Below are 24,795 nucleotides of genomic sequence, written 5' to 3' on the forward strand. Positions count from 1 at the left end.
CACACAAATACCAAAGTTGCTGTTTTCGGGAATGGACGATGGGAATTTGTAACGTTTTTTTTTATCGGGATTCACCAAAAACGTGACAAGAATGGAGGGCACGGTGTCGCCATTGCTGCTTTGGGGGTTTAAAAATCATTCCGCATTCCCCGCTTCGAAATTCAGTACTTTTTCGTGTGAGATTTCTGCCCTAATAATGAATAAACACAAACTGGTGCGTTTTGATATAAACTGCCTAACCGTGCAAATAGACCTAGAGCGACATTTCTCGCCGCGACTTTTCTCATCAATATTCGATGAAATGCGATGAAAAGTCCATATATAAAAAACAGCATCTAAACGTCGTTGTCATAGGAACACATAGAATTTTATCATCGCAGTAGCCACAGAAATGTCTCACCCAGCGATTTTCCTTTGTTTGCTAAATTGAGCTACTTTGCGAAATATCTCACTGAGAAATATCGCTCCAGGTCTATTTGCACGGTAACAAAAGCACGATGATTGCTACAAGATACAACCATCACAAATGAGAACTTTTGTTTTGGTTTTATTTTGGGCGAGACGGGAGCAGAGCACGTGAAATAATTTATGAAAAAGAAACATCTGTGTGTTAACATAATGGAAAGATAATAGTATGTTCTACGGTCGTTAAATTAAGGCTTTGACAACAATGCCCATTTACGATTAAGCGGAGGGCAGTTTGATAAGCTTTTATTGCATTATTTGCCCCTTTTTTGTTGCGAGCGAAGCTAATGGTGAGATATTTAATTTTAGTGGGAAAAAGGGGTTTTAAAGTATTTGTTTTTCTCGCCCCTATTATTAGACGACATGTTTGTTTATGCTTTTTATGCCTTCACGATCAATTTAACGGCAGTTCAGTATGATGTTGATTATAAAATATTTAAATTATTAACAACAATTTAAGTAACAATTTAATTACAATTTAAATTATTTGTAATTGTATGACTTCGAAAAATAATAAATCCGTGCCAAACAATTAGAAGCTATGGTTTTTTTATGATAAAGCTTGCAATGATACTGGTAATCAAAAATGAAAAAATAGATCGTCAAAATATTGCTCAAAGTGAAATAAAAATAGCTTTTAAAATAACACTCATTTAAATCAAAAAAATTCCTAATACACTGTATCAACTAATGTACAGTGACTACAGCAGGTAATAAACATCCCATCTGGAATGTGTTTACGAACGATAAGACAAAGCAACACAAATCTTCAATCGCAATTTAAGTTATTTTTTGCTCAAATCGTGCAATGTTTTATGACCCAGTCATGCGATGATCTGCGAACGTTCAGAGCAAACTCATGCTTATCTCGCTGCATATGCGCACGTCCGCACGGCCTTCCGATAATCGATCGAACATACCACCGCGAATGGAATGGAAATAGGACCAAAATCGTGATTGTTTTGGCACAAATCTACACCAACTGGACAGCGATAGAGAGAGAGGGAGAAAGAAAGATGGAATAATAATTGAGCCCACTGATGTCCGATTTCCTGACAATCCATTCCTAGACCCAATTTGAGACCCGTTCCTTCCTTATGAGATGGGAAGGGATTGGCTTGATTGGCACAAAACCAACGAAAGTTAGCACGATGCCGATCGAGCGCGATGCCGATCGAACGGAAGCTTTCTTTCCGGCGATCCGGCGGGTCTGCCTTTCCGGACAGGACGCCCTTGAACTCATCCACAGCAAACAACACCTGACGTTAACCTTCCCTTCGAAGGTGAATATGCCCCGGTGGCATTTTAGCTTCGAGCACGAACAAGTTTATTAGCCGGCCTGATTAGCTGCCACCGCGCGCTGGGGGCTAATTGGGTTGAAAATTTTCCAAATATTTTACCCATTCTTCGCTTCCTACTTACTTAGCGTGGGGTAGATACCATCGTGTGTGCAAATACCTACTCAGCCGTGCCATTCTTATGCGCCGCACACATTCCGTATGCTGCACACATAGTTGGCAGAGGGGCTGGAAATAACAAATTTCCTCCATACCACATCCGGAGATGACAGGGGCCTTTGGTTTTGGTTTATTCAACAACGAAAAAGTAATACAAATTCTGTTTATGAATGTGCAGTATACTAATGAGGAAATTTGGTTTTCGTTCGCTTTAAAGCTTTTTCTTTTACAAAGGGATGCACTGCATAGACAGTGAGAGGCATCGTTGTGGCATTTCTAACACAAAATTTGTTCCCAATTTTACATATTTTCTTGTTCGCCTAGTGTGGTTGATTAAATTACAGCTTTAAAGCGACGAAAGCGGAAAACCTTATACTATGATGCTCTGAACCTAATTAATTACTATCTAGAATTTTGGTCGGAAATAGTAGCCGTACGCCTTCGATGTAGACTGTTAGGTCACTTTTCATAATGTGATGGGGGGGGCTTTATCGACACAAAACAAGAAGTACATCCAGGAATTATAATTAATAGAGACTCGGTACGCCAATAGGAACTGAAACGATGTAAAAGCTCTGGTGGTCTACTATTTTGAAACATATTTTGGCTTGTTTATGTATTCATACGCTCTGCATAAACATTCTAAAAACGTAACAAGCTAAACTTGTTTGCATTTGTAGGTAAAAAAGCTTTTTAGTGATGCTTTGAAGAGGAATCATTCGTCCCATCCTTTATGCAAAGGATACACTTTTATTTGCAATGAAACAAGTCGAGGTGAAAATAAGTTGGCAAAAAAGTAAATTTTAAAAACCTTTTCGTCCGTATGTGGTGGGTGTACTAGTAAGTTTCGAACGTTTTGCTTTTTTTCAAAAACATTTCTTCTAAAATTTTTATTGTAAAAAATTAACTTAATGCTTCTTGTTGTCTATCAGTAATTACAACTTTTCTAAACTTTTTGGTAAATTATGAATTTAAAACTAAAACAAATGTCCATCTTTTGAACATATGAACGAATTGAACCACTTTTTGATTCGCATTCGTCGAAAACTTATTTAAATTTATTTCAATTATATTGTTCTTCGTGGATTGAAACAAGTGATAGTCGAATAGTGTCAATTCTTGGCCATATATTTCGAGTATAATAGAATTTCTTATTCACCATTCTACGAATAATTTTTGACCGCACCAGCAACATGTGACCGAGCATTGTCGAGCTGTAAAATTATTCGTGTTTCACCCTACATTCTGGTCGGGTTTTCTTGCAACGCAATGTTAAAACGTATCGTTCCTCTCTAATGTTTTAATCACTGGGAAGGAGTTCTTAATATATGACGTGATTTAATTGTATCCTAGACGCCACCATTTCACTGTCTCGGATACAATATAGTTTTAGCTAATAAGCTATAATATACTTTATCTGACTTTCTGAAACAAATAACGGTCCTCAGCCACCCTTCTGTTCGTGCCAAGATTTCGTGTCAGAAGAATAAAATAACGCACGATAAACATACTGAGACAAAAATCCAATTGATAAATATGTATATGAGATATGAAAATTTCATCCCGGGATATGCGCGACAACTTTTGCACAATGCTCAAAACTTATTTACATTTTGCTTGGTTAGTACGACCAGGATGTGTTAAGTTCAAGTTCAGCTCAAAACTTATTTGTAGACTCAATACTATATTTTTTCTTTACTGTAGCTGTAGTTATAGACTTCCAGAAGGTGGAATCAATTAACTCAAAAACCTTTTTTATAAATGATGCTTGGAAACATGTTTGCAGTTCGAGTAATTTGAAAGATATTTAATATTTTCCACACATCATTCAAAGGCACAAATTGCTGTGTTTGCGATTGAAAGGAAAGGACGAAAAGGTTTATTTTTTTGCATTTTTTAGGAACGGGTGCTATTCAAACGAAACTAACACATGTTCTAGCCCAACTAATTGAAAAGCCTGCGTTTCTTTTGGAGTTACAATTATGATTGATTTATGATCAAACAAATTGAATTTGTTGTCAATTGATTGTTTTGCCATTAGGTCAATTAAACACCGTCAGTAAGTGTTGTTTAATGAGCACCACTGCATCGTTTTTAATTAATTATTGACATCCTATTTTTTCATTCCCTTTACTGCAGCACTGTAGCTATTTGTGTTTGTGTATCATCATTTTGCAGATATTATTTTCTAATTACCACACACATCAGTGAGCATTGTGTTTTTCCTATGTGTTTTTTTCCTGTGTGTTTTTTTTTTGTGCATCTTCTTAAGTGCACTCATAAAGGTCAAAGTTGATAAAATGAATGTATACCGCATATGCATTATCCATTATGCCGACAAACAGTACACGCAGATACGCAGTGAGCTTGATTTATGCAACTGGCACTCAGCACACGTGCCGTGACAGTATTAATGTCACCGTCAACCGTGGCCAGCAACGTGCGAAATGATTGAGTAATCTAAAAAAAAATGACACAAAAAGAATAAAATCATCCTTCGGCGTAGTTTTTTTTAAACAACACATCAATAAAAAAACTGTGGTTCGTGAAGCACACAAGTGTGACAAGTGCTAATCAAACTTTTAATCGTCCCAAAGCTTGGTGACGCATTACATTTTATGTTTGTACTTGCCTCACCGAATTTTCCCACCCGATAGTATCTTTTTTGTTTCTCTTCCTTTTTCCACATTTTGAGTGGAAATAAAAGCATCAAAAATAGCGTCCCGTTGCGGGTGGCGATAACGATCGTTAACCAAACAATCAGAACAGACACCTCGAGTTTTTTTGTTGTTGCAAAGTTTTTCCTTTTGTTTTTGGGAGATTAAAAAACAGGTTTTTCTGCTACAAAAAAAACTCTGAAAATAAAACCACATCCAGTATGGTGGAAAGTGGATGAAAAATTGTGAACCACCGTCCTGTTTTGCACATCCATGGTGGTTTAAAAATGTTGACCCAGAAGCTTCTTAATTTTTTTTTTGCACGAATGGGAGATTATCAAACTTTGTCTATTTCAAAAAGAGCTGAGGGTGTTAAACTGTTTTGGTTTTTTTTCGTTGAAAGACTATATGCTCTCAAGCTTTTCACTTACAAAATTCTGTTCTTAGCGCTATGCTTTTAAGAATGCAAGATGAGCCCGACACCGGGCATTCTATTGCTAGATGAGGCTATTTGCGTCTGATGACTAGGTCTTGTACGAGACCAGAACCACTCAGACGTGTAGACAAAGAACACCCACAGTGTGCCAGATGGGACGGGACCATGGTCCATCGGTACTTTAAAGAAACATTAAAACCCCCCAAAAAGCTTCGGCTAATAATTGCTGTTGGACAGATTCGGTCATCACAGGAAAAGCGTCGCTTTTGTGGACGTGTGCCAACGCTCATTTTTGGCACAATGATCACACACACACACACACCCGCTAGGCGCCAGACGAAGAAGACACAGCGTAATAAAACCCATTCAAAAACCGTGAATAAGCTCCATGGCGGAATACATCCGGAGGGAACTAATGCACAATCTCCACGGCACGAGAAAGATGGTGGTTTAGTGAAATTAGTGAATGTAGATCGTTGCTTTAGCAGTATGAGTTCGCAACAACAACCAAAAAAAAGGGGACAATGTTGCACTGTCAAAAGCCCAGGCCTCCCTCGGTCTAAATGGCAGGACTCCCCGGGGAAGGTCAAACACACTTGGACGATGCAATCATACTATCAAACGCCCTGAGATAACGAAATGAAAGTTTTTGTGTCGGATCGTTAAGCAGCGTGTGGCACAAACACATTAGAGTGTTGCGAATCGAGTCCCTTTTTTTCCTCTCAAACCGAAACATTCCTTAATGGACGCTAGTTACCTTGGATAGGGGGTACTCTTTTAGGGTAAGCAAAATGGTAATTGGAAATTGTTTCAGAGCAAACTTCACCACATCCAGTGGAGATGGTTGGTTGCAGTTTTGCTGTTGATTGTCCACGAAAACTTGGATGCAAAAAAACATAAAGTAGAGAAAACCTCATTACCTTACTCCTTTAAAAGTCCTTTTGTTTGGTTGCTACAAGAGAAATCATTGTGACGCCATGCACACACCCTTTGAACGTGCCCGCAACCGCAAGTAGTGGAAAAAGTGGGTGACTATCAATTTGATTAAAATTGATTATCGACTAAAGGGGAAACGATCGTTACGGCTGCCAGAGTGGTGCGCCGCAGCTGTTGTTCTGCATTGATCTAAAAGCGAACTTCTAACATTCAAGCACGGTTGCGAGTGTGCCGCAACAGCATTAGGAGCTGGCGATTGATGCTGCTGCTGATGCTGCTGCTGCCGGGCTTACACCGGGGTGCTGACCTATATTTTAATGTGATAAATTTTCTCTTTTCTTGCCCGATTGCCGCGATTTCCACCGTACTAACATTCCGGGGCACCCTAAAAATGGTTCAGCAGCCATTTATGCCCGGAGATCCCTCCGCACGAGGGTTGGGGAGATCTAACTAACGCTTGATTCGGGTGCTAGATAGCGTTCTTCGATGAATCGTTCAGAGGAATTGGCGGCCGTATGTGTGTCTGTGTGTGTGTGTATGTGGTGGTGGTGAAAGGGCGATCGGCCACTACCAGCAGTGCAACCAAGGCAACAACAGCCCCGGCCAGCCCGCAAAACAAATGGATTAAGAAATCGGCCAAAGATAACGAAGATGTGTGTTAAATTAAATTAAATGAGTGTGTAACTTTGCATCGATTTTCTAGGTCACCCAAAGCGGCAGCACCGAGGCACGCTGGGTGCTCGCGAGATTTAGCAGCGAAAGCATCCACCGCCGTCCCGATTGAGTGACGCCCGATGGCTATGGGTGGGCAAGGGTACCACCATGACTCCGGAAGGCAACTGGTTTTCTTTTGTAAGTTTATAGCAGTTCCCCCCCGTTTTTTTGCTGAATGTTTAGGGTTTCCTCTTATTCGTCTAGCGTTCCATAATTAGTTGCACTGGTCGGGTTACAATGGAGCTGCAGAAAGAAAGTACCCTCTTTTTGTGTTCGACCATCCGTTGGTCGTGGATATTGCTTGATAGAATTATCGCTTGATAGGAATACATAAAAGTGAAGAATTATTGCTATTGCTATCAATTGTAAGTAATTATTAAAATAATTTGTTTAATCAAGCAACATTAAAATACGTTTGAAATCGGTTTTGAGCAAAACCAGTCCAGTGTGTATTGATTATTTGTGACTTATTTCCCTGAGCATTGAATCGCCCGGTTTAGACTTACTGGCACAAATCTTCACACAACAAGTTCGGTACCGTAATCCTATTCAGACCAAATTTCTTTACGCAAGCTTTTACTTCCTGTCTGGATGTGTAAACTCATGGATTAACACAGACTATAGCAGATCATAAGATTTTCTGAGGATGCAGTGTCAAAAAAAAGAAGAGACTTCAATTTCCTGAGGCACAATTTTGATACTATTTGATAATAAGAGTTTGAAGTAAAGTATGTTAAATAATCAATTGAATCTCTTGAGTGTGCTAGATCAATTCGCCTGAAGGTATGCAATTGTACAAAAAAGTATGATTTTTAAGACTCATCGTGGCTCTCAATTACGACTATTCCGATGTTCTCTTTTACTGAGAGACACACCTCCATCCACAATGAAGAGGGGAGAAAAAATCACTTATATTCATTTGTTTATGTATCTAGTTCGCTTATACTGAGAATTTGACTGAAACAAAAACTATTTAAAAAAGGGGGAAAAATATTCCCAGCTTCTTATGAAGATGTTCGACACCCATCTCCAATATATCCCACAATCAACAGACGGTTAATGAACCCATATCCTGTCAACCACTCCCCATCCTATTGCTCCAGTCGGATAGATTCAAAGTATTGTTTCTTCCAGTTCTAATGAACCTATCAAATCGTACATTTATCAAGATTTTTGGCCTCTCGCCAAACCGAACCGTTCTCGAATATCTTTTCTTGTCGTTTCGGCTGTACCTTTACGATCGCACCAAGGCAAGGGATGCGAACGTGCGAAAAGAGGCAACAAAAAAGCTCGCAAAACATGCTCGTGTAGAATGGTAAGCTTCACATAAAGCACCTAAACGGTGGTCCTAAACGGTTCTCGGCGCACGGATCGGTTTTGATTGGGTGCGATTTCCCACCCCGTACGGGAGAACACACAACAATGGCGGGGCGTGTCGTCGCCGTTTTGGAAAGCTATAATCTGTACAAATTATGTGTGTTTGTCCCAAAAAAACCTCCTCTACGTTCACAGCCCGAAATTGACGTTTATGCTGCGTTTCGTATATGGTAATAAACAAAAATAGCCGAGCATCGGCCACATTATTTTTCCACCGTTAAGTAGCTGTCGAACATTCCGGTGGAGGTTTCGAAATGTGTGTGCTTGCGTCTCAGACAGCGGTAAATAAGCCCATTGTCCCAACGTGCTATTAGTACGCTGTGTGAACATGGCTGAACATCGATAAATTAATTAAGATCTCTTTTTCCACATTCGTGAAAATAAAGTTTTTTTCGAGTGCTGTTGCCAGTGGGCAGGGTGGATCTTTATTTCGTCATATATCACACGACCAGCAGCAGTAGATTCGGCGCTTCTCAACTATGCGTGTGTGTTTATCTTCTGTTTTTTTTCTCAGCGACTAAACTACATTCGAATGCCAGAAAAAAGTGTTCTAGGAACGTTTGAAAAAGAAATAGCTTCTAACCGTGATCAAACCGTCGGTGGACCACACCAACTAAAGATGGAGGGAAAATAAATAAAATAGCCAATGGCCATAAAAAGTTGGAACTAATTTGTACTTGTGGTTTTCCGGAGCGGAAGGTTCGATGTGACGACGAAACCATTAGAACATGGGTCGTTGTGTGTATTGCCGCAAGAACCCCAAGCGACTAGGGCTTTTCGGAAACAGCCCTGGGCAGGGCAATGCGACCTTCGCGTTAAAGGAAAGCAAATGGCAAAGGCGAGAGAGACACGTCGCAAACGGGGGAACAAACTAACCAAAACGGCTGGAAAGCGAAGGCTCGATTAATGAGGTGATTTCCCGTGTCGTTTTTGCGGTGCAGAAATCTTGAATCTTTCGCTTAATTATCGGTAGCCCCGAACCCATTTGTCTTTTGGGCGCATATTTTTCTTACGACGTGAAAAACCTTTTCTCCATCCAGTGCCGTTTTTTTTTTGTTTTTGGGGAGGCTAGTTTTCTCGGAATGTGGCATAGCATAATGGGGATACACACATGAGCACGTACGCAGCCACCACTTGGTAGCTTGGAAAACAGTAACCATCTGCCTCCCTGTACCCCGTCTACCCCTAGGACCCATTGGGGATGCTTTGTGTTCTCGCAGGGTTCATTCATCTTTGGTTGAGAATCACACTAGAGCATAAATGGGTAGCGAAATAGGTTGCGTTTTTCGGTTTTGGTTTTATGTTACAACTGTTAATGTTTGCTACGTTTGGTGAAATATAACTAATGACCAGAACGTATGTGTTGTTGATGCGTGTGAATGACGTTCTGCATCGTTTCCTATTGAAATACAATGAGCGAAAATAAGGGGGAAAATCTTATAATCAGAACTAAAACATAATTCATCCAAAAACTCACTCTATATCAACCACAAAATTAAATAAAACAATTCACACCGGACTTAATATTAATTAAGCTGCATTTCTACTTAACTTTATTTATCTGCAAAATATAGAATTTCTGAGGTATGCCTTAGTAGTAAAAATTAAAAGAGAAGGTAGTCGTATGTAAATAAGAAATACATAAATTTTCTCAAAAAGAATTGTTATTAATGTGCTATTAGGACATTCCCAATAAACTAATAATGGACTATAGAATACCCGAGGTGACACTAAGTTCTAAGACACAAAATAACAAAAAACAAAATAAGAGATCCAATAAGTATTCAATTTTTCAATTCTCCCGACTATGGATCAAAGGATCGACTTCTCAGGGATTAGATGAAAAAAACGATTTTCGAAGCAATGAAAGAAAGAGAGAATGTAGAAAGAAATACATAAATAGAAAAAAATAAAGAGAGATAGAGAGAAGGGGGGAGAGAGAAGCTATCGCCAAATAAAATAAAGATCAAGCACAGGATGGACTTTTTTTCAACAGTAACATTGAGGTCATACATGAGATAATATTCAGCCAAAGTCTCGAGCCAGAAATATCCGGTGACTAGAACTTTCCTCTGTACTAACTTCAACAAATATCTTAAAACAATGATTTAAATCAATTGAAATTGTCATAACATCTTTTCTCCCAAAAACACAAATGAAAAATCCACTTCTATTTATTATGAAATTATCCATTCATACAAAAACGAATTCAAGCCAAAGTGTAAACTTTACTTCATAAGTTCCATTTCTAAAAAATACAGCTAAAATGAAAGCAAATAGAAAAATGATCCAACCACTTAGCATTACATAAAATCAATCAACGTTTACACCCGGTGCCGCTAAAAGCCCAGCAAAGGATTGAAGGACTCTTCTATACCGAAGTTAGCGCAAAATGGCGATGAACCATTTCACTCTCAACGTATTCCCCCCTCCACACACACACACACACACACATCCTTCGGTAGACGGATTTGCGCGACCGGCTTCCGATATCGATTTCCATTTGCATAATTAATCCTATTAACGAACAGTTCTTATCTCACGCACCCGTTGACAGTGTGGTCGGAGGGGAAGCTGTCGCAGTATCTGTCCGCCTGTTCACTTATTATGGTGATTGGGAACTTATCAGCGGAATGCTTTTCCTCTGTCTCCTAATGGTCCCAAAGCGATTTGTGCCAGTTTGAGATGAATTTTGCCGACTATAGCACCCACTTCGATGGATATAATGCTCGTCTGTGCCCGTGTTGTGACGCTGATAACGGTGATACTGATGGTTGCCCATCGGTTTATCTTCCATTCAAAAGCCGCTCCTAAGCCATGGTCCGGGTGCGATCGATCAACTTTGAACCAAAATGGTACCAAAACAATGATTATTTAGCATATCATCGAACCCTGGTGCGTTTGGATAATTATCAGCGATGGCAATCAAATTGGACCATGCTAACACAGATAATTGTCCATTTTATTTCCAATTTTTATTGCAACCCTTTTCCAGTTTAAGGGGTGCGAACTTGTAACTGTATCACCGGTTTTCTGACTCTTTATGGCAAAATTCAGGTTTTGTGTGTGTGTGTGTGTATTTTTTTTTGGTTTATAATTCATTTTGGTTCTCGTTTATCTCACCACAAAACAACAACAATATAAAAAAAACACGTTATTTACGATCATCGACCAGCGACGTAACAATGTTGATTTTACGGGAACCGCAAATCAACACGATACCGCATGAAACACACCACGCGAATCCGCACCGTCCATGGGACACCCGATAACGGAAGTTTGTAATTAATTATCAATTAAGGGATATCATCGACCGGCTAGTGACCCACCTTTTGCAGCCCTTACTCACTCCTCCGTCCACCCTCCCTTCAGTGCGTTTTAGGGTGACGATTAAACGAACCTCCGCTTCTTCCAATAAAATAGTCACAAAGGTTAGGCGGCAATGTGGCAACGATTTAAATCATTAATACTTTTATTTTGTTGTTTAATTTGATTATTAGTCTTTATTTGCATCACGCAACGTCGGTCCCCGGTACACCGGAATGGAACCGGTTTCGGTTTGCGGGCAAAGGTCATTGAACGGAGATGGGGGTTACAGTGAGCATTGCGGTTGGTTTTTTTCCTTCTTCCGGATTAAACGCAACAGAAGACGAAAAAAAAACAGAACGCAGAATAAAGTGCATTCTTTACAAATGTTTGCGATTCGTTTTGTTTTTTTTTTGGCAATACAAAATTTTCCTCCTCCCAAAGGTGGCAATAAAATGCAGGATTGAGTTTCGACTCAATTGGCTATAATATGAGTTTTTTTTTAAATGATCTTGTTTCACATTGTGCGATCATTTATAACGTGAACCAAGCTTCGGGGTGGAGAAAATGTGCATTGACCAAAAAGGTCAATTTTGCGACGGCAAGATGGCTTAATCAACCACTTTTCTTAACAAATCAATGCACATTCACGCACACACTCGTGGGTCTTCTGGAATGCAAATGCTTGCGACTGGTTGGTTGCGATCGGATTGGGATTGAACAGTGACCTAAATCCATTTTGAAAAGTTGTCCTCCAAATCGTGCCAAGTCTTGTTTTTTTTTTTTGTATGGAACATGGCGAACTTGTTCCCAACAAATCCGAGAATGCATTCGGACAAAGATTGGTGACGTAGTTTAGTTGTAAAACGTTCGAAAATGAGAATTGTCATTAAAATCATTGTAGCTAGCATGGGAAAGGAAGAAGAGTTGAAAGAAAAAAGTGTTTGCAAGCAAAACGTAGCCTAATTTCGCAGTTTCGCGACAGTGTGGTAGGTCCTTGACGTAGTAGGATGGTCCGGTAATGATGTGAAGTTGGTAAAGGTACCTACCGGTAAAGGTAAAGAGATCGAGCGCATTGCGTTAAAAATTTACCGACCATAAATATTCACCTTATTTTTCGCCCCTACTCAAAACGCGGCAACCTTTCACTTCTGGAGTACCCCAACTATCCAGTCTTGGAGGGAGAGGTTTTTTCTTGTTGCTGTTGCTCTCAACCTTCTACAATTTGGCTTTTATCTCGTGCACTGGACTTGAGCAGCTGGCAAATGGAGCACTTCATCGGGCAACGACAAAATCACCCCCTCAAAGGTGTAAAAACCTGAGCGTGAGAGAGTATGGATGCACAGCTCCCCAGGTTTGGAAGTTAGCAATGCTCCACTCATGGGTTGATGTGTGACCCGATTCTCGGCTACAGCACAGCAGTGAGATGTGTTGCATCCTTGCACTCGTGGGGCAATTTGAAATTCCACGAAATTCACCAATAAAAAATCCCCATTCCGGTGAAGATCCAGAATACATGATCAGTGCGCAACAAAGAAAGCGCAACCAGTTAAAAGTGACTGCAGCAGAAGCAGACGTTGCGAAATTTGGAGGAAACTTGTTGTAGGAGATAACATTTTGACAGCATTAATTACAACCGAACTTTGCTGAGTTTGCTTCGTGGTCCCGAAGGTCCCAACGGTCACTATAAAAGATTTCGCGCGGTGACATGCTGAAAGGCCTTTTCTTTCAATTGAGGACACACAAATAAAAAAAAGTCCCATCAGATTGACCGTAGAATGCATACATATCTGCACGTCCATCCCGGGTCACAGAATGGCATCAGAATGGACGTGCTTTACCGGGCATTGCTGTAACTTGCCGAAAACTTGGCGAGCACAGCGCAGTGAACGAGTTCTGGATGGGTTGATTTTGGTGAGCAGCACCGGCTTTGATATATGTGCATCCATTCTCGAGGGTATAACGACGACGAAGAAATAAATGTACGAGTCAGCATTAGGACGTTACTGTGCAAGGAAAAAAGCAATGAATGCAGTAACCATTTGGGAAGGTTACAAGCACGATGGTGTAACCATACAGATCCATACTTCACGTGATCTAACACAGTGACGCCGAAAGCGTCAGCGTCTGTCGATTAAGACATTGGCCAAAAATGGTAAAACCTTCAATGGACCGTACAGACACTCGGCAACAGTCTTCACGAAAGCCAAACCATCGTCTGCGTCGGAGATATTCAAACAAATAGACAATCAATTGCGAAGTTTGCGTACGTTTTCGAGCAGTTTTTGCTTTGGGTTGTTTTACTGAAATGTGCTCTCCTTTTCAGTTGTGTCTATCCATTGCAACGATTAAGAAGGTTTGGGGGTGGAAAACATCTTGCGTGGACGTGACCAATTTTAGTGTCTAAGCGAACGAGCACGGGTGGCAGACAACATACGAAGGTCACCATTTTGTTGTCTTAATTCACAATTCCATCACCGAGTCGAGTCAATCGGGTAGAGTGGAAAAAAAAACATAGAAGAAGGATTCAAATCCAATAGACAAAGAGAGAGAGAGGGAGACCAAACGCATTTCGTAACACCTAAGCATTGGGAATCCATTTTGGGCGCAAAACAGTGTGCGGTGTACATATTTGGATAGAAATCTAGGGGCATCCCAAACAAGCATTACCTCCCCTGCTTTTTTTTCTCAAATAATAGACCATATCGGTTGTCCGTGTGTGACCCTAATGCGGTTAAAGATTGGTGATTGAATAACCATTCCATTTGTTAAATAAGAATTAAAGCGTTTCTATTACATTACCGAATGGTGCTCCCTATGTATGCGGGATAATCCATACGGACATCTTCCTTAATGCAGATTAACACTCACCTGTAAAGAAAGTAAGAAAAGGAGAAATAAATATTAGCAAACACATTAATCGCACCAAAGTTGCCTTATGCTCGGGAGCGAATCGACCATTCCCCGGGGTCGCAGCAGGATGAATGGTGTTTTAATTGTTTTTTAGGATATAAATTATTTCAATGTGTTAAATACTGTTATGTTAAAGTTCCGGTCATTCGTTTGATTAAGGTTTTTTGGGGGGACACCCGTCCGCTCTAAAAAAAAACAATGCGGTGAGTAAAATATGGCCATATCGTGTTTTTGTCTTAGCCATCGGTTCACACACCCTTGACGTTTGGTGAAGAGAAAAACGACAACAAAAAAACACAACACGAGGTATGATTTATTTTGCACGAAATGATTAAAAGTTTGGCTTAATGCGGAACACAAAGTGCAAACAAAAGTCCGAGCTATTTTTTTTGTTTTTTTTTGTAAACAATTTAAAACATCCCGCTTAAGCTACGGTTTGACGAGGGTTGTGCTGAGGGATTAATTAACCGCAACGGGTAAATGTTTTCCATTGTAATGCTGTAATGCATAGCTAAGGAGTATAGGCTGTTTTTGAAAATGAAAAACAGGAAGCGTTAAGCCAAAAGCTGGTATTGGTTTTGTACAAAAAATTGAAGCTTTGTTTTCCTTTTTATTGTATCCTCCTATTCATCAGCCCCTTAATGTATGCAATTTGTAAAACAAAAATAATATTTTTATTGTATTTGCATAACTTCAGGCGTAAAGATAAACCATGATAAACGTCAAATGTCGCAATAGATTTTTAGTTTTAGCAATTTAACTAAAAAAGAAGTCCTGTGTAAAAATTAGTAAAAATAAATACGAAAAACCACTTGTTGTAAATGTAAGCTATTATCAAAATAAGAAATTAATTTCACACATAAAAAAACGAAATCCATCGAATGTTTAAATCCTATAATGAAGGATGCAAGTTGATTACGAGTTGTTAGCGCATGCAGTTTCATGAAAGTGTTGTGTTTTTAAAATAAAAGCAATATGAATTATTAATGTTTATTTGTGAGACAATCTTTTGCGTTCTTTATGTATTCCATTCCATGCTGATGTGGTAAGGATGTACTGTACTAGCAGGTGTATTTCATTCATTGTGGTGCAGATGGTAGAACATGAGCATATTAGGGTTGATGGTGGTGGTGGTGGTGGTATAGTAATTGGTTCACTCCCCTTCTCCCACTCCTTCTCCCCCCAAACCTTTTCCACCCTCCTGCCATTCCCAAGCAGATGCAACAAGTGATGCTGTAAGTGACCAGGTGAGCGTTGCAGTGTGAGCAGAGAGCGTGTGTGCGTGGTTGTGCGTTGCGATCGCATTTCGCCAACGAGTACCAAGGTTGAGGTGAGAAGTATTGGGCTGGTCCAATTTACCTGGTGCTGTTCCGAGACCAGCGTGCTTCGGCTTGAGGGCTATCACTCTCGGTTCCATGGCGCAGTTAACACCACGAACGTTTCAAACCTCCGGTGAAGAGGCTTTACTAGAGGCTTTAAACGACTAAACGACGCTTTTCGATCACTACTTCTTCGGCACTGTATCGTCGGTGCATGCCGGGTAAGGTGAACTGCCCTTGAACGATGGATCACGTTCGAAAAGCGATTCTTTTATCACTGGTAAAGCGTTTGTGGAGCTCGCGAGAGAGAGAGGGAGAAAAAAACACACACAACGATACCCTAGCGCATCCGAGCGGACTGGAACCAAAAGCATGAATCGTAAGTCTTGATGTCTGGGGTTTTTTTTTGGAGACGGGACCTAAGAGACCTGAAAAACAGTGATTGAAGACAAAGCCGTTAGGCACGTCGGTAGTGGTGGTGACCTTCTCCAGTGGGCGCTACGGAATACTATCTATCGCCCCGTCTACTATTCCCACCCCTCCCACTTTATCCTCTGAGAAATGTCAAACGACCGAGTAGCATGTCTTAACCGCGCGAGCAATATCACAGCATCACCAATGTCTTCGTTGTGCCTTCGGCGGAACTGGGCGCGCGTTCGCATACCAAAGACATCCGACCGACCTGAGCGAAGTTTCAGTTACCACAGCCCGTGGGAGGTGGGGGGGAAGGTTCGTATACCTTACTACAGACACTTTTATTTTCATCCTAAAACATCTGAAACGCTTCAGTCTACCCTTGAGAAGTCGTTCGGTGGGACGGTGGGCGATTGTCAATGCGAAAGTCACTGCACTTTACGCCTGAGGTTTTCGCAGAATAACGACACCGAGAGCTCGTTGAATGTCCACAACATGATTCTACCTTTGCGATAATGAGAACACCGTTGCGTACAGCGCGCGCCAAGGTGTCGTTCTAGGAAATTTCGGGCAGTTTCAACCCGGTCGGTTCGTCTTCCGCGTGTCAGCATCACCGTCACAAACGATTGCCGTTGACACAAGCAAAGCAACCGGCAAAGCAACCGGTAAAAAGCAGAATAAAACCCATGCTTGCTTTGATGTTTCGTTACAAGCAGGAAATGCGATTGCCGATGTGGAGGTTGTTCCTGAACGAGTGAACGGGGAGCATCATTTTTACGAACCATGCCTAAACTGTGTACGGCAAGTAGTTTTGATTAATTTACGCCCGTACGCAACGAACGTGGCCCTGTGGTGAGGTGGAAGGTTTTGATTGGGGTGTCTGTTGGCCATTCTTATTCGCTTCATTTGACGTTTCGGTTGCGATGAATTTGTTCACTGCAGCCCTTCTCCTTCGTCAGGTGTAATTTTGTTACTTTTCTTCGAATAGAAAAAAAGGCAACAGCCTCTACGCCGGAGGTTGTTGGATCTTCTCAGTTCCAGTTGATAAAATTAGTACAGAAGGAATTCGAAGAATTATTTTATTACCTTCAACACGTTTGATACGGTTTTGATTCGGATTCTTGTCAAAAAAAAAGAGAGCTGCCCGACTATTGGATGACAGCGTTCGTTGCCATGAGCAATTTCCTTCACTTTACGATTGCTTTGAAGTGAGTTTTTTTTATATTGATCAATTAATTGCTTCAACGGAGACGGTTTGAGAGAAAAAAATGCTTTAACATTGTTTTGTAAAGATTCTGAAAATATTGTTCAATTGATATTCCAATTCGTATAAGGATGTGACGTCAAAACGCCACAATATAAGCTGTAAGGAAAATCTAATAATTTATTAGACGTTGCTTCGTGTTGGCTGACTTCCAAGTAATGCTTCTTCACTTTCAACAACATTTCCTCAAGTGTCATCTTCAACTCTCTTGGTGCCCATAATAAGCTTGACAGTGCCGGTAGCTTGATTAGACCGTACTTAATTTGCCATGAAAATGATGATTATATCGGTTGGGTATGTTTGTGTGTCCTGATACTTAACGACTGCGGAAGATGAACGCCCGGGCGCTAAAATGCGTAATTGAGCGTGGCCCTTAGATAACAGTACATTTTACGGTGAACTCCTGATGCACGGTAGCATCTTTTTTTTTTTTGTTGCTTTTGCGATTTTCCCCCAACAAGCACGTGTCCTACGAAAAACAATAGATAGTGCCATACACACAAAAACGTACCAGGAAGAAAGGAGTTAAAATGGGTAGATCATTAATTTAAAAAATGTTGGAAACGAATGTCCGGAAGATATTCAAATACAAAAACAGCGTTCTGAGCGTTGATTTTAGTAGGACAAATAAACAAAAGGAGCAAAAGAAGGAAACTCAGTGTTTTGAAAGAAACCATTGTTTACCCCGCGGAAGCCACTAAATCCGATTAGTCAACATGTCGCGATGTCAAGGGCTGAAAAGTGTGCCACCGTACCATCACGTGTTGCAAATGAATTGTTAGCATTTAGTTGCAAAACTTTGACCCCATTGACATTGCAACTGACAACAACCCTTACAAACCGATGAGCCTAGTTTTAGTGGTACACATATTTTCACCCGCCGTTTGCTTTCATTTGCATTGTCCTGTACATGCAGACTTAATAATGTCAGACGTTACGAAACTCCCGGGTACGCAATGCTGGGCGTTGGACATTCTGTTATGAGTTGCTTTCCTTATAAGGTACCTCGTCCCGTCGGTTTGTTTGACCTTCTGCAATACGGGTTTTCGTAAATCGCGTAACCCGATGTGACCGGTAGTTGGCAGACAAACATCGATCAGCGCCACTGATTAAAACTGGTCCAATTACGGCGACGAAAAGTTTCGATTGGTACCGGGTGTGCCGGTACGAGTGAGTGAGTTTCTTTTCGCACCAGCCGCTGTTGTATTATGACACGATCAATCATACACATCTGGTGAACTTTTAGCTTTCCTTCCGGGCCTTTTCCGTATCTAGGTCATGTGTCCCGTGGCCCGGTACAAAACTCGAACGTCAAAATGAGCTTCCAATTGGTTGATGTATCGCTTTTCCCATGTAAAGGAAACATCCAACAACCACAACCACGTGTGTGCGTTGTGATTACGGTAGGAGAGCAATTTTCTTAACCCGATTTTCACATTCCATACCGTAACCCATGTGTCACGATCTTTCTGTTGTGGTGTTGAGTTTTAGTAGGGGAAATGCAAATACAAGGCTTCACCTTAACCCTTCGCAATGTTGTGACCTTTTTGTGACAAATATTAGTCAAACGAACAGTTACTTATGTGTCTTATTGACAAGGAACATTCCTTCCTAGAACGTTCATGACTATTGTCACCTGTGCTTAATTTATTTGAATTCTCACCTCAACGGGAATGCAATTTGCTCAATGTGTTATACATTGACTGTTATACGCTACAGCTAGTACGATCGTTCCCGTTTGTCCGGATAATAATTCGTCGGAATTTAGGATTAAATTTTACAGAATTTTATTGTTTATGACGTTTGAAAAAATTGATGAAATAATGCAATGTTTGGGAAATGTAATCAGTTTTTATATAAGAAATATTGAAGAAATCATCAAACTTCTAATTCATTTTGAAGTTTGAAATATATCAACGAGATTAAGGTGAAATTTGAATGTTTTCCTTCATTATAAATCATTAAAGAGACGCAATTAAACAATTTAAAACAAAGACCCAATATGTAAGTTCTGCTGTCAACTTTAAGTGAGTGACAAACGTTCCGTTTATAGTTATTCTTAAACGTCTAACAAGTACTCAGACTGTTGAGACGTTTGATTAACGGAATGGCTTTAATTTTCCGCTTAAGAGGCATGGAAATAGCATTCCCCAAGCAAACTGGAAGCTTGTTTTTATGTTATTGATGAAGAAGAAAAATGGTGAAAACAAAAATTATTTAAACAATTAAGATTTGTTTATCGGATCGCTCTTTTCGGATTTTCTAAAAGATTTTCTGATGTCCAAAAATAGACCATAATTTTTATACATAATATATAACAGGAATTCGATTTCTGAAAATAGATATTCCTTCTTATTTGCCGTGCTTCAATTAATCACAATGAATTGTAGTCCAATTATCCGTGTCTAATCGTATCGCGATTAATTCTTCAACCAGGTTATGCATAAATTAATCGCCTATTCACCAACGTGTGCAAATACCCTAGTGACATTTCTTTTGCACCATTATATTGAAAAACTCCTAGGCCTCCAAGTCCTACATCGTCTTTAGTAAACTACAATCGCACATTTCACATCACCCACGAAAGCAGTCTTAAGCGTAACGGTCGATTTAAGAATAAATCTTAAGAAAGTAGTCCACCCGGTGAGATTAGAAGCGTTGGCAATGGAAAGGGCAACGTAACGGTTCGGGTAGGGTAGTAGATACAGGAGTACGATGTTACACGAACCAGGGGAAATGTGTAAGATGTTCTTGCATCAATCAGATACCAGAAGACATGACGTGGAGGACGTGGTACACAGGCTGGTGAAGTCGTCAACCGCCTTCCAGTAGATTGGTGGAGGATTTAAGTTACAAGACACATAATGCTTTGTGTAGTTGCTGCTCTCGATGGTACGTTATAAGAACGCAGTTCTCTTCTTTCGATGGCTAAGTTCTTCTTGCTCCTCACCGGTAGTAAGCCTCATCGATCCTAGAGACCTGGCCTGATTTCATCCGAAACGTACTACTCCGTGCACGTTTGCCATCTCCCATCAGGTCTGGGTATGTTTACATAAATTTATGCTTTTGCAGCATCTTTTCGGTGGTCCGGAGGAAGAGCGTTACCGCTTGGTGGTAAAGTAAGGCAACCAGGTAGCCTAGGATGACTATTGATTTCATCTGTCATTTTCATCTGGCTCCGTTCAGGCGTAAAAGAACGAAAGGTAGAATCACCAATGCATGCATGCATGCTGGTACCGGGTAAGATCGTGCCATTGCAGTTTGCTGCTTGACTATCTCCCCCATCGACTATCTCTCATTCGATACACTGGGAAAACGGGAATTCGGACCGGCCCGGGGATGTTCTTGCGGGAAAACGGGAATGCGACGAAGGTCTGATGCATGCATAAGAAATGACAACCGTCGACCGGAACCGTTTCTCGACCGCAAGTTCGCATTTGACCACCGTTAGTTAGCGTGTACCGAACCGGGAAGGGGAGTAACCTCCCAAACGTGGATCACCCCAGTCCCCCCCCCCCCCCCCCCCTTTTAAAGCAGGAAGGGTACTTGATACGGATGGATCTTTGCTGCCGATTTTCACGAAGTTGACCTTTAATGCCGCCCCGCGCGTGTTCTCATTCGCTCATTCGTTTTGATCCATTCCGTTTCGCTCGGTAGTGACCGTAAAGCGCGCGCGTGAATTCTATCGCGAAAAATACCGTTTTGCGTTCCGGGCGTAAATAGCAAAAAAAATCGCCACCCCTTTGCCACCCTTTTATCTTCTTCATCACCGTCCAGTCCTGTCCTTACTGTCAAAATAGAGAAACGTATCACGGAAGTGGGACGTTCTTTATCCCTCCCAGCACCTTGGTATCTGTCGGCTTGAGAAGAAGGTCAGCCAGCAAAGCTTAAAGCGGCCCGTATAGACGGTTATGAGAGAATTCATCGGGTCCCGGTGAAGGGTACGCGGAATGGCGTGTAGATTAATTTACAAAAAAGGCTAGTTGAGAGAAAGGAAACCATCTTTAATGAGTAAATAAATGTTTAAATTTTCTGCTTTTATTTTTTATTTATCTTTAAGCATTAATGTTAAAAAGAATTATTTTCTTTTTAATTTCTGTTTTTTATAGCTAATGGAAAAATCCTCTCATAATGAAAACTGCATTTTTTGCACTCAATCTAATTGCATTCAACTCTTTCAACTTTCTCGCATCGCCTCCTCAAACAAAAAGGCAAATTCCGGATGCATACACACAAAAAGCCGGAAGTCATTGCATATGATGAGATTTATGATAACGAATCCAAAGTCGCTTCGCTTGTCAGAGCAGCAACCCCCCCCCCCCCCCCCCCCATTATAATCGACGGAAGAAGCAACTGGCAAAAATAATTTAAATATTGTCCGTGATTTTTTTCTTCCTCAAAGAAGAGTCCGACAACGGCAAAGTGGTGCAGCATCTTTCATGTTATTGCAAATTTCTTCTCAAGCTGATTTTCCTCCCACCTTTTTCTGACGAGAGGTGAGAGAAAACTCAATGAATATGTTTGTCCCAGGTGGAAAAGACCGAGAAGAGAGAACTTGAAAAAAAAACCACCCCTGGAAAAGTACCGATCACCAGTAGCGAGCTTTCGATTTTGTGCGATTATTGCGTCCATTATTGATTATTATGAATAATTTAGTGTTTCATTTTGGTACCAACTCCAAAGTTTCTTGAACTGTTGTAGCCCCTCGAAGCGAAACAGTAATTTCCACTCACACATCTTTTGTTAAACCATTCGAACCGATCGGAATTGCAAATGAGCCCATCGGTGGGTGGGGGGCGCGATGGAAGGGCCGGGTTGGGGGTGTAAAAGAAAATGGTTGAAATATTTATTTAAAGATGGAAAAAGATGGAAACTGCTCGGAATGGAGGTTTCCGTTCTGCACGATATACTGAACCTTTGCTAGTGACGTACATTAACATCTTTATGGAATTAATTACGTGCGTTTATCGCTTATCGACACAACCACCTGGTACATCTGCTTGTGTGTGTGTGTGTTTTTGGGTTCGGGAAAAAGGTAAGCTTTTAAAATAATTAAATACAAACCCCGAAAGTTCACATTCTACGTACAAGAAATCAATCAAATTTCCACCTCGAAACCTTCGTACAAACCGGATGAGGTGTTAATTTTCAGCATTACTTCCATGCTTGCATAAAACATGGAACAGTCCCCCTCACCCCTTTCAAGAAGCGGTCAGAATGGGCAGACACGCGACAGGTCTTTTTTAAGCGTTAGAAGCAATCGTACGAAAAAGAGGAAAACACGCGAAAGGGAAAATTATTCCACGCCATAATTCCATCACTCACGACCGGAAAGATCGATCTACGCTGAAGAAGATGAACGATGACGGTACAGATTTGTTGGGGAATAGGAATCAAACATCAGATTCTGCTGAAATCAGCAAGCTTTAAACGATCGTCTTTCATGTTTTTTATTTTGTTTTTGGTTCCTCGCTCGGGCAAGAAGAATAGCCGCACGCTGACTGTTGGGTTTTTGTTTTGTTTTGGTAGCATCGTCGCGTTTGTCCGATCGACTTACGCTTTGTCTGCTGTAGAACATAATGGATGGAATGTTTCATTCTGGTTTGACTTTCTTTCTGCTGCACGGTTCGAATCCTCACTTTGCCTTCATTCGCCCAAAGATGCATCTCGTTTCCGACATTCAATCCGTAGTACGAGCAACACGGATTGCATCGTTCCGTACGTGGTAAACACGTTTATTGCCAAAACACCACATCACATCACGACCAAGAGCAGCAACAGCAGCAGCATTAGCATCATCATCATCAGCTGCAACAGTAAGTGCCTTTATGATTTATTGAGATTTAATGAAGAATGGGTGATGATTTTCGTCTTATTTTTCGCCCATTTTCTTTCTTCGCCCGGCGTGTTTTGCGATATGTTCCCACGCTCGCTAAATGCTTCGGCTCAACACGGCCCACGGAGGACGTCAAAATCCGCACGCCAGCGGGTTGTGCGCGTAATTTTAAACGATCAGAGCCTTGAAGCGATTGCACACTGTGAGCAAGGGAGCTGAAGTTAGGGGGGAGGGAAACAGGCTCAAATTCTTCACCCTCATATAGGGGCAGTATTGAAGGGAATAGAAGGTAAGGGGTGTTAAGACAGAGACAGCGATAAGGTGGTAATTATCTCATGCTCTGTGTGAAGGAGGCTGAAAAAGATGCTTCCAATCTTGATTCCAACCTGGTGTGATGGGGTTTTTCCGGTGTCCTTGAAAATAATGCAGCCATTTTTGGGGTTCTTCTCCAACGCGGTTGAGTGGTTTGAAGATATCATATGTTTGTTAAATATTTTTAAATCTAAAATTGATAAATTTAAAATGAATTTATCTAATTTTCTTCTGTAATCAATATCGAATTCTTTTTTTAAAAAGACACCAAAAACGATTTCTAGACACAAAGTAAGAACAGTGAACAGAAACCATTTCATTTATCCAAAAACTCCAATATAGTATGAAGGATTCCCCGTACTAATTAAAACATTTATAAGTGATTCTCACTTGAAAACCCCTGCATTTGTTTTATATTAACACGTGGATTGAGAATACTTTCGCTTCTAAAGGTTTTTTATTCAAGAATTCGAGGAGATGCTTCTCAAGTTAAAGTAAAACATTTTAAAGTAGAAATGAAATTTTCCCTTATTTTTTGTTTGAACGTTTGACAGTTATAACATAGATATTTGAAAATCTGTCTGATATAATGGATGGATGGATGGATGAATGGATTGATTTAAAATCAAAGACAATCTAGAAAATATGAGAAATTTTGTGTAAGTATTCCTTTTGGGGGCGGCCCGGTGGTGCATGTGATAAACGGCGCCAGTCCACACGGCCGGACCGGGTTCAAATCCCATCCGGACCGTCCCCCCGTAGCAAGGACTGACTATCCGGCTACGTGGTAAAATAAGTCTAGTAAGCCAGAAATGGTCGGCGTGACCTGTAAGGTCGTTAAGCCAAGAAGAAGAATTCCTTTTTAACTTGAAAATAATTCAAAAATGGCTTCATCTTCCTCACATCAACTCGAAAACTTTGTTTATGGTTCCATTTTTTCCTTCCGGCAAAACACTGAAACAATTTTTGTTTTTGGAGCTTTTAGGGTGGAGGGAACATCCAACAAACATACACACCATTTCCTAGACTATTCTCCATTTCCCAGCTGCACATTCTTATCAACGATGGAAAAATTTGCAATCAGTTGCTGCGTTCTTGTTTTATGATGCTCCATCTGTCGCTCTTTTGCCTTAAGTCTTCTCCTGTTTTTTTTCCTCTTTCGAAGCTTTTCTCTATCCCACCCCAAAAAACAAATGCATCCACGGAATGTTTTTAGCGCATCGGTTTAACGTGAAGTTTATGCCATGCATTCTTTTCCCCCTTGCAATGGTTCTTGTTACGAAAGGAATGTGTAATGCATTTCTTTTCCCTTTCTGTTACCACAGTTCCGTACCTAGTGATGCGCTCATTTTCATCGTACACCCAAAACTCATTTTCCACGCAGCAGTT

At 40.7% G+C, this 24,795-nt stretch overlaps 1 protein-coding gene across 1 annotated transcript in view; it reads right to left on the reverse strand.

Annotated features, from left to right (window-relative positions):
• The window catches only part of LOC125766944 (uncharacterized), a 215,441-nt gene that overhangs the window by 23,678 nt on the left and 166,968 nt on the right, over nt 1–24,795 (reverse strand). The gene's annotated exons all lie outside the window — the stretch shown is intronic.

The sequence above is a fragment of the Anopheles funestus genome, chromosome 3RL (genome assembly GCF_943734845.2).
Source record: "Anopheles funestus chromosome 3RL, idAnoFuneDA-416_04, whole genome shotgun sequence".
In the NCBI taxonomy this organism is placed as follows: Eukaryota; Metazoa; Arthropoda; class Insecta; order Diptera; family Culicidae; genus Anopheles; species Anopheles funestus.